This window comes from Styela clava, unplaced genomic scaffold, assembly GCF_964204865.1.
Source record: "Styela clava unplaced genomic scaffold, kaStyClav1.hap1.2 HAP1_SCAFFOLD_162, whole genome shotgun sequence".
In the NCBI taxonomy this organism is placed as follows: Eukaryota; Metazoa; Chordata; class Ascidiacea; order Stolidobranchia; family Styelidae; genus Styela; species Styela clava.
The window spans coordinates 27,501-32,500 of NW_027556519.1; the positions used below are offsets into that span (position 1 = coordinate 27,501).

At 54.9% G+C, this 5,000-nt stretch overlaps 1 non-coding gene across 1 annotated transcript in view; it reads left to right on the forward strand.

Moving 5' to 3' along the window:
• Positions 1–4,051: 4,051 nt before the first annotated feature.
• The window catches only part of LOC144418820 (small subunit ribosomal RNA), a 1,809-nt gene continuing 860 nt past the window's right edge, over positions 4,052–5,000 (forward strand). The window contains exon 1 of the ribosomal RNA XR_013473684.1: positions 4,052–5,000. This exon is cut by the window's right edge and continues 860 nt beyond it. This is a non-coding gene — a ribosomal RNA (small subunit ribosomal RNA).

Genomic DNA, 5,000 nt, shown 5'->3' on the forward strand with positions numbered 1-5,000 from the left:
TCGGCGTCGAAAGAAGCCGAGCCGAAAAAAGTTAAAGTACAAACGTGCAAGCATACTAACCTAACCCTAGGTAAGGCATGTCAGAGCGAAAGACAGTAATTTCGAATGAGCCAAGAAAGAGCGGTGCGGGGCCGGTCGGAGCGCACCCTTTTCTCGGTGGCTGGCGGGCGAGAGAGTGCTGCGTCGCCGGCATCGGCGTCGAAAGAAGCCGAGCCGAAAAAAGTTAAAGTACAAACGTGCAAGCATACTAACCTAACCCTAGGTAAGGCATGTCAGAGCGAAAGACAGTAATTTCGAATGAGCCAAGAAAGAGCGGTGCGGGGCCGGTCGGAGCGCACCCTTTTCTAGGTGGCTGGCGGGCGAGAGAGTGCTGCGTCGCCGGCATCGGCGTCGAAAGAAGCCGAGCCAAAAAAAGTTAAAGTACAAACGTGCAAGCATACTAACCTAACCCTAGGTAAGGCATGTCAGAGCGAAAGACAGTAATTTCGAATGAGCCAAGAAAGAGCGGTGCGGGGCCGGTCGGAGCGCACCCTTTTCTCGGTGGCTGGCGGGCGAGAGAGTGCTGCGTCGCCGGCATCGGCGTCGAAAGAAGCCGAGCCGAAAAAAGTTAAAGTACAAACGTGCAAGCATACTAACCTAACCCTAGGTAAGGCATGTCAGAGCGAAAGACAGTAATTTCGAATGAGCCAAGAAAGAGCGGTGCGGGGCCGGTCGGAGCGCACCCTTTTCTAGGTGGCTGGCGGGCGAGAGAGTGCTGCGTCGCCGGCATCGGCGTCGAAAGAAGCCGAGCCAAAAAAAGTTAAAGTACAAACGTGCAAGCATACTAACCTAACCCTAGGTAAGGCATGTCAGAGCGAAAGACAGTAATTTCGAATGAGCCATGAAAGAGCGGTGCGGGGCCGGTCGGAGCGCACCCTTTTCTCGGTGGCTGGCGGGCGAGAGAGTGCTGCGTCGCCGGCATCGGCGTCGAAAGAAGCCGAGCCAAAAAAAGTTAAAGTACAAACGTGCAAGCATACTAACCTAACCCTAGGTAAGGCATGTCAGAGCGAAAGACAGTAATTTCGAATGAGCCATGAAAGAGCGGTGCGGGGCCGGTCGGAGCGCACCCTTTTCTCGGTGGCTGGCGGGCGAGAGAGTGCTGCGTCGCCGGCATCGGCGTCGAAAGAGGCCGAGCCGAAAAAAGTTAATGTACAAACGTGCAAGCATACTAACCTAACCCTAGGTAAGGCATGTCAGAGCGAAAGACAGTAATTTCGAATGAGCCAAGAAAGAGCGGTGCGGGGCCGGTCGGAGCGCACCCTTTTCTCGGTGGCTGGCGGGCGAGAGAGTGCTGCGTCGCCGGCATCGGCGTCGAAAGAAGCCGAGCCGAAAAAAGTTAAAGTACAAACGTGCAAGCATACTAACCTAACCCTAGGTAAGGCATGTCAGAGCGAAAGACAGTAATTTCGAATGAGCCAAGAAAGAGCGGTGCGGGGCCGGTCGGAGCGCACCCTTTTCTAGGTGGCTGGCGGGCGAGAGAGTGCTGCGTCGCCGGCATCGGCGTCGAAAGAAGCCGAGCCAAAAAAAGTTAAAGTACAAACGTGCAAGCATACTAACCTAACCCTAGGTAAGGCATGTCAGAGCGAAAGACAGTAATTTCGAATGAGCCATGAAAGAGCGGTGCGGGGCCGGTCGGAGCGCACCCTTTTCTCGGTGGCTGGCGGGCGAGAGAGTGCTGCGTCGCCGGCATCGGCGTCGAAAGAAGCCGAGCCGAAAAAAGTTAAAGTACAAACGTGCAAGCATACTAACCTAACCCTAGGTAAGGCATGTCAGAGCGAAAGACAGTAATTTCGAATGAGCCAAGAAAGAGCGGTGCGGGGCCGGTCGGAGCGCACCCTTTTCTAGGTGGCTGGCGGGCGAGAGAGTGCTGCGTCGCCGGCATCGGCGTCGAAAGAAGCCGAGCCAAAAAAAGTTAAAGTACAAACGTGCAAGCATACTAACCTAACCCTAGGTAAGGCATGTCAGAGCGAAAGACAGTAATTTCGAATGAGCCAAGAAAGAGCGGTGCGGGGCCGGTCGGAGCGCACCCTTTTCTAGGTGGCTGGCGGGCGAGAGAGTGCTGCGTCGCCGGCATCGGCGTCGAAAGAAGCCGAGCCAAAAAAAGTTAAAGTACAAACGTGCAAGCATACTAACCTAACCCTAGGTAAGGCATGTCAGAGCGAAAGACAGTAATTTCGAATGAGCCATGAAAGAGCGGTGCGGGGCCGGTCGGAGCGCACCCTTTTCTCGGTGGCTGGCGGGCGAGAGAGTGCTGCGTCGCCGGCATCGGCGTCGAAAGAAGCCGAGCCAAAAAAAGTTAAAGTACAAACGTGCAAGCATACTAACCTAACCCTAGGTAAGGCATGTCAGAGCGAAAGACAGTAATTTCGAATGAGCCATGAAAGAGCGGTGCGGGGCCGGTCGGAGCGCACCCTTTTCTCGGTGGCTGGCGGGCGAGAGAGTGCTGCGTCGCCGGCATCGGCGTCGAAAGAGGCCGAGCCGAAAAAAGTTAATGTACAAACGTGCAAGCATACTAACCTAACCCTAGGTAAGGCATGTCAGAGCGAAAGACAGTAATTTCGAATGAGCCAAGAAAGAGCGGTGCGGGGCCGGTCGGAGCGCACCCTTTTCTCGGTGGCTGGCGGGCGAGAGAGTGCTGCGTCGCCGGCATCGGCGTCGAAAGAAGCCGAGCCGAAAAAAGTTAAAGTACAAACGTGCAAGCATACTAACCTAACCCTAGGTAAGGCATGTCAGAGCGAAAGACAGTAATTTCGAATGAGCCAAGAAAGAGCGGTGCGGGGCCGGTCGGAGCGCACCCTTTTCTAGGTGGCTGGCGGGCGAGAGAGTGCTGCGTCGCCGGCATCGGCGTCGAAAGAAGCCGAGCCAAAAAAAGTTAAAGTACAAACGTGCAAGCATACTAACCTAACCCTAGGTAAGGCATGTCAGAGCGAAAGACAGTAATTTCGAATGAGCCATGAAAGAGCGGTGCGGGGCCGGTCGGAGCGCACCCTTTTCTCGGTGGCTGGCGGGCGAGAGAGTGCTGCGTCGCCGGCATCGGCGTCGAAAGAAGCCGAGCCGAAAAAAGTTAATGTACAAACGTGCAAGCATACTAACCTAACCCTAGGTAAGGCATGTCAGAGCGAAAGACAGTAATTTCGAATGAGCCAAGAAAGAGCGGTGCGGGGCCGGTCGGAGCGCACCCTTTTCTCGGTGGCTGGCGGGCGAGAGAGTGCTGCGTCGCCGGCATCGGCGTCGAAAGAAGCCGAGCCGAAAAAAGTTAATGTACAAACGTGCAAGCATACTAACCTAACCCTAGGTAAGGCATGTCAGAGCGAAAGACAGTAAACTCGAATGAGCCATGAAAGAGCGGTGCGGGGCCGGTCGGAGCGCACCCTTTTCTCGGTGGCTGGCGGGCGAGAGAGTGCTGCGTCGCCGGCATCGGCGTCGAAAGAAGCCGAGCCGAAAAAAGTTAAAGTACAAACGTGCAAGCATACTAACCTAACCCTAGGTAAGGCATGTCAGAGCGAAAGACAGTAATTTCGAATGAGCCAAGAAAGAGCGGTGCGGGGCCGGTCGGAGCGCACCCTTTTCTCGGTGGCTGGCGGGCGAGAGAGTGCTGCGTCGCCGGCATCGGCGTCGAAAGAAGCCGAGCCGAAAAAAGTTAAAGTACAAACGCGATGCTAATGAGCGAGCCGTTGTCTCGACTAATGTGTAGGGGGCGTTCGATCGAGCGTCTGGCTTGAGCGCTTGTCGGCCTAGCAGAACGGTCGCATTGTTATGCCCGGGTTTTAGGCACCGCTGCAGGCGGCCGGCAGAGCTCTTGTTTGTGCGAAACTGAATGGATCGAGCCCGAGAGAGGGCGAGCAAAGAAAAAACGCAAATCGCTCCGCCTGGCACTGCCGGCGAGAGCGTGGACGTCGCGGCCAGCGACTGTCGAAGCCGAGTACGGCCGCAGGCGATCGCCTCGGTCTTAAACGAATGCGACGAGCACGCGCCGGGCGGCCCAGCAAGGGCCGAGCGCAGCTGTCGCAGCTATCTGGTTGATCCTGCCAGTAGTGATATGCTTGTCTCAAAGATTAAGCCATGCAGGTGCAAGTACGAGTTCTCGTAAAGCGAAACTGCGAATGGCTCATTAAATCAGTCTTGGTTTATTTGGTCTCGTAAGCGAAGTGGATAACTGTGGTAATTCTAGAGCTAATACATGCATTAAGCGCCGACTTCGGGAGGCGCGCTTTTATCAGATCAAAACCGACCGGGTTCGTCCTGTGACGTTTGATGACTCTGGATAACCACGCGGATCGTACGGTCTCTGCACCGACGACGTATCATTCAAGTGTCTGCCCTATCAACTGTCGAAGGTACGCTACGTGCCTACCTTTGTGATAACGGGTAACGGGGAATCAGGGTTCGATTCCGGAGAGGGAGCCTGAGAAACGGCTACCACATCCAAGGAAGGCAGCAGGCGCGCAAATTACCCATTCCCGACACGGGGAGGTAGTGACGAAAAATAACAATACAGGACTCTAACGAGGCCCTGTAATTGGAATGAGTACATCCTAAAACTCTTAACGAGTATCCATTGGAGGGCAAGTCTGGTGCCAGCAGCCGCGGTAATTCCAGCTCCAACAGTGTATGCTAAAGTTGTTGCGGTTGAAAAGCTCGTAGTTGGATTTTGGGCGAGCGCCGCCGGTCCGTCGCAAGGCGTGTCACTGGTTGCGTTCGCCTCACCTTCGGTTCTCCGTCGGTGCTCTTGACTGAGTGTCGGCGGTGGCCGATAAGTTTACTTTGAAAAAATTAGAGTGTTCAAAGCAGGCTGTTCGCCTGCATAGTGTTGCATGGAATAATGGAATAGGACCTCGGTTCTATTTTGTTGGTTTTCGGAGCACGAGGTAATGATTAAGAGGGACAGACGGGGGCGTCCGTACTCTGCCGTTAGAGGTGAAATTCTTGGATCGGCGGAAGACGAACTACTGCGAAAGCAT